Raw genomic sequence first — 6514 nt, forward strand, 5'->3', positions numbered from 1 at the left:
AGAAAGCTAGCTTGTACGTACATAGCACAAGCTAGCAAGGATTACATCAAGTGTTGGCAAAAACACGAAAGCTTATCATCAAATATATGGAGTTAGCCAAATAGCTAGCCAGCCAGCCAAGTGTGCATCCGCCGTATAAGAGGCTGCTGCTGTTGGCCTTGTTGGCTGGAGACTGCAGGAATACAAGATGTGGTTTGTCCTAGTCTTTTGATTCGTCATTGAATCAATCATCAATGGACGGCAGGTAGATAGTTTCTATAGAACTGACGTTCGCCAGGAAGCAAACAGGTGCGACGTGATCTACACCGTCTGATCGAGCGGGCGGATCTTGATGCTGTCTTCGTTTGCCACGTCAGAGAGATCAATAGTTCGCTCAGAACCTTACCTGCATGACGCACTTTGATGAGTGTATTTTCAAACTCATTATATACACCATTTTTTAAATTGGATAATTCCAAATCGATCATTACGATCTTGTCATTAATGACTAATAAATGCAAAAGTTTATAAATAAGTACGTTCAATTTGTTCTCACCGGAAATGACCATTTAAGGGAAGATTTTTTTATTATAAAGGGCGATTTATTAACTTAAAATGTAGCATCAAATGGATACAATCGAGTAACACCCTGTGCATTGCTAAGATGCACACAACACACCACCAATGGTCTAATAAAATAAAAATACAAAACCGACATAGCGCAAAAACAAAGTCATATTGGACCGATACTATGCATATGTCGAAGGAGGTGGTGGGTCGATCCGGAGATTATGTTGCCATGCATCCATGTTGTGTGAAAACCTCCCTCCATATCTGCTTAGAGTGCATACACACCGCCTTAAACAACGGTTGATATTCCGTTTAATGTATTTTAGACCATATATGCAGCGAGTGCATACAACAAAAAAATAACCATTTAAGGGAAGATAATGAAGCTATACAAGGAAGTATGAAGTGTGGAGATAAAATCAAATCTACCACAGGCTCCCTTGATACACTTTGACTACTGAGGAAAGTCTTATAGATGGGGTATCATTAGCGGGCTTATTGCTCCTGTGGACGTATTTTGTGGGAATTGGAAGGAGTAAGACGTTGTTTGAGCTAATGAATGTGGTGCGATACATTTGAGCGCGTAAATAGCACACGCACAACATGGTCCTTAAACTGAATTGATGCATTCATTAGTTGTTAGGGGTTGGATCCATCACTTATCCACGTAAGCACGAGACCCACCACTTGTCCATGTAAGCACGAGAGCCACCTCTTCGCAACTAGAAAAGACGAGCGCTCGTGTCCGTCCGCCCGCCGCCGCCCATTGCTTCCCCTTTCTCCAATCTTTCTCATCTTCGGCGACCTAGCGCAGATGTCTACCTCCTCCACCACACACTCAAAATGGTGACAGTATGGTCCAATGCCTCTCACAAGGTGTCCTGACTACCCACGCCCAGAGCCTCTTAAACGGTGGGTCAGTAAGACTGATGACAACGGCAACCTTGGGCGCGAATTTGTGAAATGCTTGAGCAAAACAATGGCGGGTAGGGATGGCAAGGTTAGATCTCTATTCTTAGCCCGTTCATTCGCTGCCATTTGCTTTCATTTATCCATATTTCTTTTTTTTCTCGTCGAATTTGGGATATAGGGTTCATGTTGTTGTTTTCAGATCCTGAAGAAATGTACCCATGTTGTTGTTTTCAGATCCTGAAGAAATGTACCCATTTCGAGGATTCAGTTTGAGGGCTACATTGATTCGAGCGGGACCGTAATCTAGGAGCTCAATTTGGGCGGGGAGTCCCCGATTGTTGTGAAGAATTTGGGGATCTCGGACAGAGGGGCAAGCAGGGTCTTGTCGATGGCGAGGTATTCGCGCAATGCTGAACTGCACGCGAAGTCCGAACTGAAGAAGATCAAGAAACATCTAATGCAGATGATCGATTTGCATAAGCAAGCAAATATCATGGAAGGGGGGGTTCTATTGTTGTATCATTGCTCTGTTTTTCTTTTACTTGTTGTTCATCCGTCATGAGAATGAGCATTTGGGCCTGTTAGGGTAGAGGACGCGATCTGTGCGCCATACCAGGTTCATGTAACTGTATTGAAGCAAAAAATTGGAAAATTATTGAGTGTTCATGCCCCTGTTTTTGTTCTTCAGTTAACAGAGTGCACACACAAGTTCAGTTTCTAGTAAAAGAAAATCTGGGCTGCCGAATAGATGTTGGGCTGTGAGAAAATAATCAGACCCAAAGAGAAACCAGCCCACCCGCGTAGGGGCAACAACCCTTTTTTACTTGTCTTAACTAAAACAAAAACTTTTCTTCTTTTATACTTTGAAAAATAATGCTTATGTTAAGTGTTGAATGGTTCATGGAGATATTTGTTACTCCTACAACATTATTTGTTTTACTTTTTACTTGTCTCTATTATGTACTTCATAGAATGAAAAGAATATTACTTGTTCGTACAACATATGAAAACATGTATGTATTGTATTTTTTTGTGCTTTACATATTTGTTGCTTGTCCATTATTGTTTTCTGATTGTTTTTATGCATGTCTACGGCTCCATGCACTAAATTAGTTGCATGCTTACATGAACTAAATTAGTTGCATGCTTACATGAACTAAATTAGTTTCATGTCCATGGTTGCATGTTCTAGTTGCATGCCTATGGTTGTGAATCCAGAATTATTTTTGGCACCCTAATAGAAGAGCCCATTGGTAACATATTTTCCCCAAAAGTCATTGAAGAGAATACTTTCTCAACTCTAGTTGTAGCTACTGGTTGGATTAGAAGCAATTTAAGAAGCTCTCGGTGCTCAACAAAAACCTACTAGCTAGGATGACCCTAGTAGCTACTAGTATACCAGAGAAAGAAGGAGACATGGGAGAGCATTGCTAATATTATTTGTTTTACTTTTTTACTTGTCACTATTATGTACTTCATAGAATGAAAATAATATTACTTGTCCGTACAACATATAAAACATATAAAAAATGCAAGGAGTAAAGATAAAGAAAAATCACACTATTACTTGAACGAAACATACATTTATTAGCACGAACATAACATATATATATATATATATATATATATATATATATATATATATATATATATATATATATAGTAGCACAAACTCATGAAACAACTTAACTTGGGCTCTCAGAACTTAACCCCACAACTTAGAATTTCCCAGCCCCCCTTTACAACTCATGACACCCTTACAACTCATTACTAATAATTAAAAAAACTACATGGATACATGATAAACCAAAGCATAACATAGCCATAGCATGCACATCATCAACCATGGGGGCGACATGGAGACGTATTCACTCCTCATCCTCCGGCTCTGGGAAGTGGTAGCAGAAAGAGTGCATGTGGCCTAGGGTGGGGAAGGTATAGTCGAGGTTGGTGAAGATGTTGTATGTCGAGAACGCGATGAACTCGCACCCACAGAAGAAGGCCTGGACGAGGAGATGGTAGGCATCAAAGAGATTGGTGAAGTGGACGATGAGGCCACTTCCTCCCATGCGAGCCTCCCTGCTGGTGAACATGAGTAGAGAGCCGCGAGGTAAGTGATGGTAACCGACCCTAATGAACACGGTCGCAAACTCCATCGCACCCCTCAACCTCGAGATTGCCCACACCCGAAGCTCGTTCTCGACCATGTCCCCGGCGGGGTACTCCCTCTCCAGCATGGTGTTCAGCACGAGGAAGGTCTGGCTGACGTACTGCATCGTGCCAGTGGGGTGGAGCATGGCTTGGATCTGATATGCGAGTGTGGAGTTTGGGGATTGAGAGGGGAGAGAGGTGCGATGGTTAGAGGTAGAAGAGGTGGCGGTTAAATATGGCCATGTTGCAAGCCGTTTGCCCTTCATCGTGGTGTGAAAGGATGCCCGGTGGGAAACGTGACAATAATGGATGCCTTAATTTGTCCATCGTGTAATGTGCAACACATCGTTTGAGTTGCATCGACACCCATCGTCACAGTAGTGTGTCATGGAAAGAGGAGCACACCATGCACGCCTTACTGCATCGATGCGACAAGGGGGCTGCTCGCTGGTTTTTTGGGCGTCTCGTGTGGTTTGCACACCTTGCTGCGATGCTGCATTGGTACTAATGGTCGGCATGTGGCACTTTACTACCTTGAGAAGGGTGGTGGAGCAGGGCGACATCGAGGGCGCGATAGAGTAGGGCGCTGCGCGTGGGTGAGCGGGCATGCATGCAATGGCGGGCGCGCACAGGAGCTACGTGTGGACGAGCGGGCATGCATGCAACGGCGGGAAGGCACGAACGCTGCACATGGGCATGCATGCTGCAATGAGCGCTGCGAGTGAGCATGCATGTAGCGATGGAACGGGAAGTGCGCGCGTAAGCTTGTTCCATGCATCAACTCGTGTCGTGGGATTTAAATGAACGGCCGTGATGCGCCAAAGAGAGCAGCTGATCCAAACCCCACTCATTCAGCCAATCAGTGTGTCCCATGCGGATCGATGGAGATGTAGCTAACCCTAGCGTCTGATCTCAACCGTCCACACACAACGATCGACGACCTGGAAGGGTGCGGGGTTATGCGGGGTTTGGAGAGGTTTTGAGAAGGTTTATATGATTAGGGTTGAGCACAACTAATTCAAAAAATATAAACCTTGCGCACATAGTCTTTGTATGTCGTATAGTAACAAGGAAAAAAATATAAATATGGTTTACATACAGCCTTTTGAAAAAGGATTAAAACAAGTGAGAGACCTCAAACACTTTCAAAAGAGCAGAACTAATTTTTAAAAAAGTCAAAAAAACATAGAACTTGCGCACATAGTCTTCTTAGGTTGTATAATGAAGAGAAAAAATAATATAAATATGGTTTACATACATTTGCACGAAAAGTCCTTCACTCAATTGTCATTTGTCGAACAATGTAGTACAGATTTCAAGGGAGAGAGTAGGTGGGTTTTTGAAAATGAAAACTGCCAAAACCTCACCAAAACTTCATTTTGAAGTGACTAAGAAAGATCCAAACTTACTTTCTCATTTTCATGTTCTAAACCTGTTTTATATATGATTTTTTTTATTAAACCATGTTTTTTCGAAAATAAAATAAAATAATAGAAGATTAATTCAATAAATAGTGGGACTTCACATTTACACTATATAGGTAGAATATATGTGTAGAAAATTTATTTGGCTGATTTAGACAAGGTGCAAAAAAAACTTGCTTAGAAATGAGGTCATTTACCCTACCTTTGGAGGTCATTTGAAACACACTTTTCATGACTCTGAGTTTAACTTAGCAAAAGGGCTCGGATTGATCAGCTAACAAACATATTTGAGTTGAGTGAGTTGAGATAGCATTGAGACATCAATACCCCAGCCCTAATTTAAATTTGAACCCAAATTTAAATTTGAGTTGAAATTTGAATTTTGCTTCAAGATTAAATTTGAGTTTTAAAACAATGACCAAACAAGTTCAAATAGAAATATGGGGATATATAGTGCGTACTAGTGCGCACCAAGTTATAAATATTATCACATGACATAAATTTTCAAACAGTTATTAGTTCTACCTCCTCCTACCACATCGTTTGCCCTTCTTCACCTTGGCACTTCTTGTTTTTGGTTCTACTACAGACACAAGTTCACTGATCATTTTGGGTTTCTTCACTGGTTTCAACACCTTGTCAACACACACAAGTGAATCAATTTTTCAGTTTCAACTTCGAGAGAGTGTCTTCAGTCTCAATGTTGACAGTAGTTTTATTTTCTTCGGTGTGCACCTAGACACGAGTTTCTTCAGTCTGCACGTCTGTCAGTGTCAAAACCGACACATCTCGGGTAGGGGGTCCCAAACTGTGGACCTAGGCTCGATGGGTCGCAAGAAGAAGGGGACACGATGGTTTTACCCAGGTTCGGGCCCTCCTATGGAGGTAATACCCTACGTCCTGATCGATTATATTGGCGAAGATTATTACAGAGTAGATCTACCTCGAGATCGTATATGCTAAACCCTAGATGATTCAGCCTCCTCTACACGGATAAGGGCCTCTTATTTATATAGACACCAGGGACCCTAGGGTTTACAAGTTACCGACTACCACTAGGGGGCAGAGGACCGACATAGTCCTTCCAAGCTTGGGGTCCATGCTAGTCTGCAGACCTTTCGTTTAGTCGTACGAGGTTTGTAGATTACCTGGACTCCGATGGTACGGTCCACCTGCCAACTCCCTGTGGACCCCCAAATCTAGGACTCCCTTAGTAGCCCCCGAACTAGCCTTCAACGCTGTTGTGTGTAGTCTTTGGCAGCTCCACGCGCCCTTAGTAATCGGCTTGCAAGGCGACTTCCTCCTTTGAGTTATAACGTGACGAGCTAGTCTTTGGTGAATCCTCGAATATTGAAGCGCCATGGGTCCCATAACTTTTTGATCCTGCTCCAAATTTCAATCATCGAGCGTCGTGTGTCTTATAGTACGCGTGGGCCCCACCAATTCCTTAATGGATCCGTCCCTTACAGATGCGGGAA

At 42.6% G+C, this 6514-nt stretch overlaps 1 long non-coding RNA gene across 1 annotated transcript; it reads left to right on the forward strand.

The window, feature by feature from the left end:
- Positions 1-1288: 1288 nt before the first annotated feature.
- On the forward strand, positions 1289-2120 carry LOC123404508. The gene is made up of 2 exons (XR_006611823.1): positions 1289-1549; positions 1696-2120. It is a non-coding gene; the product is annotated as an uncharacterized LOC123404508 (long non-coding RNA).
- The last annotated feature ends 4394 nt before the right edge of the window (positions 2121-6514 follow it).

The sequence above is a fragment of the Hordeum vulgare genome, chromosome 6H, assembly GCF_904849725.1.
Source record: "Hordeum vulgare subsp. vulgare chromosome 6H, MorexV3_pseudomolecules_assembly, whole genome shotgun sequence".
In the NCBI taxonomy this organism is placed as follows: Eukaryota; Viridiplantae; Streptophyta; class Magnoliopsida; order Poales; family Poaceae; genus Hordeum; species Hordeum vulgare.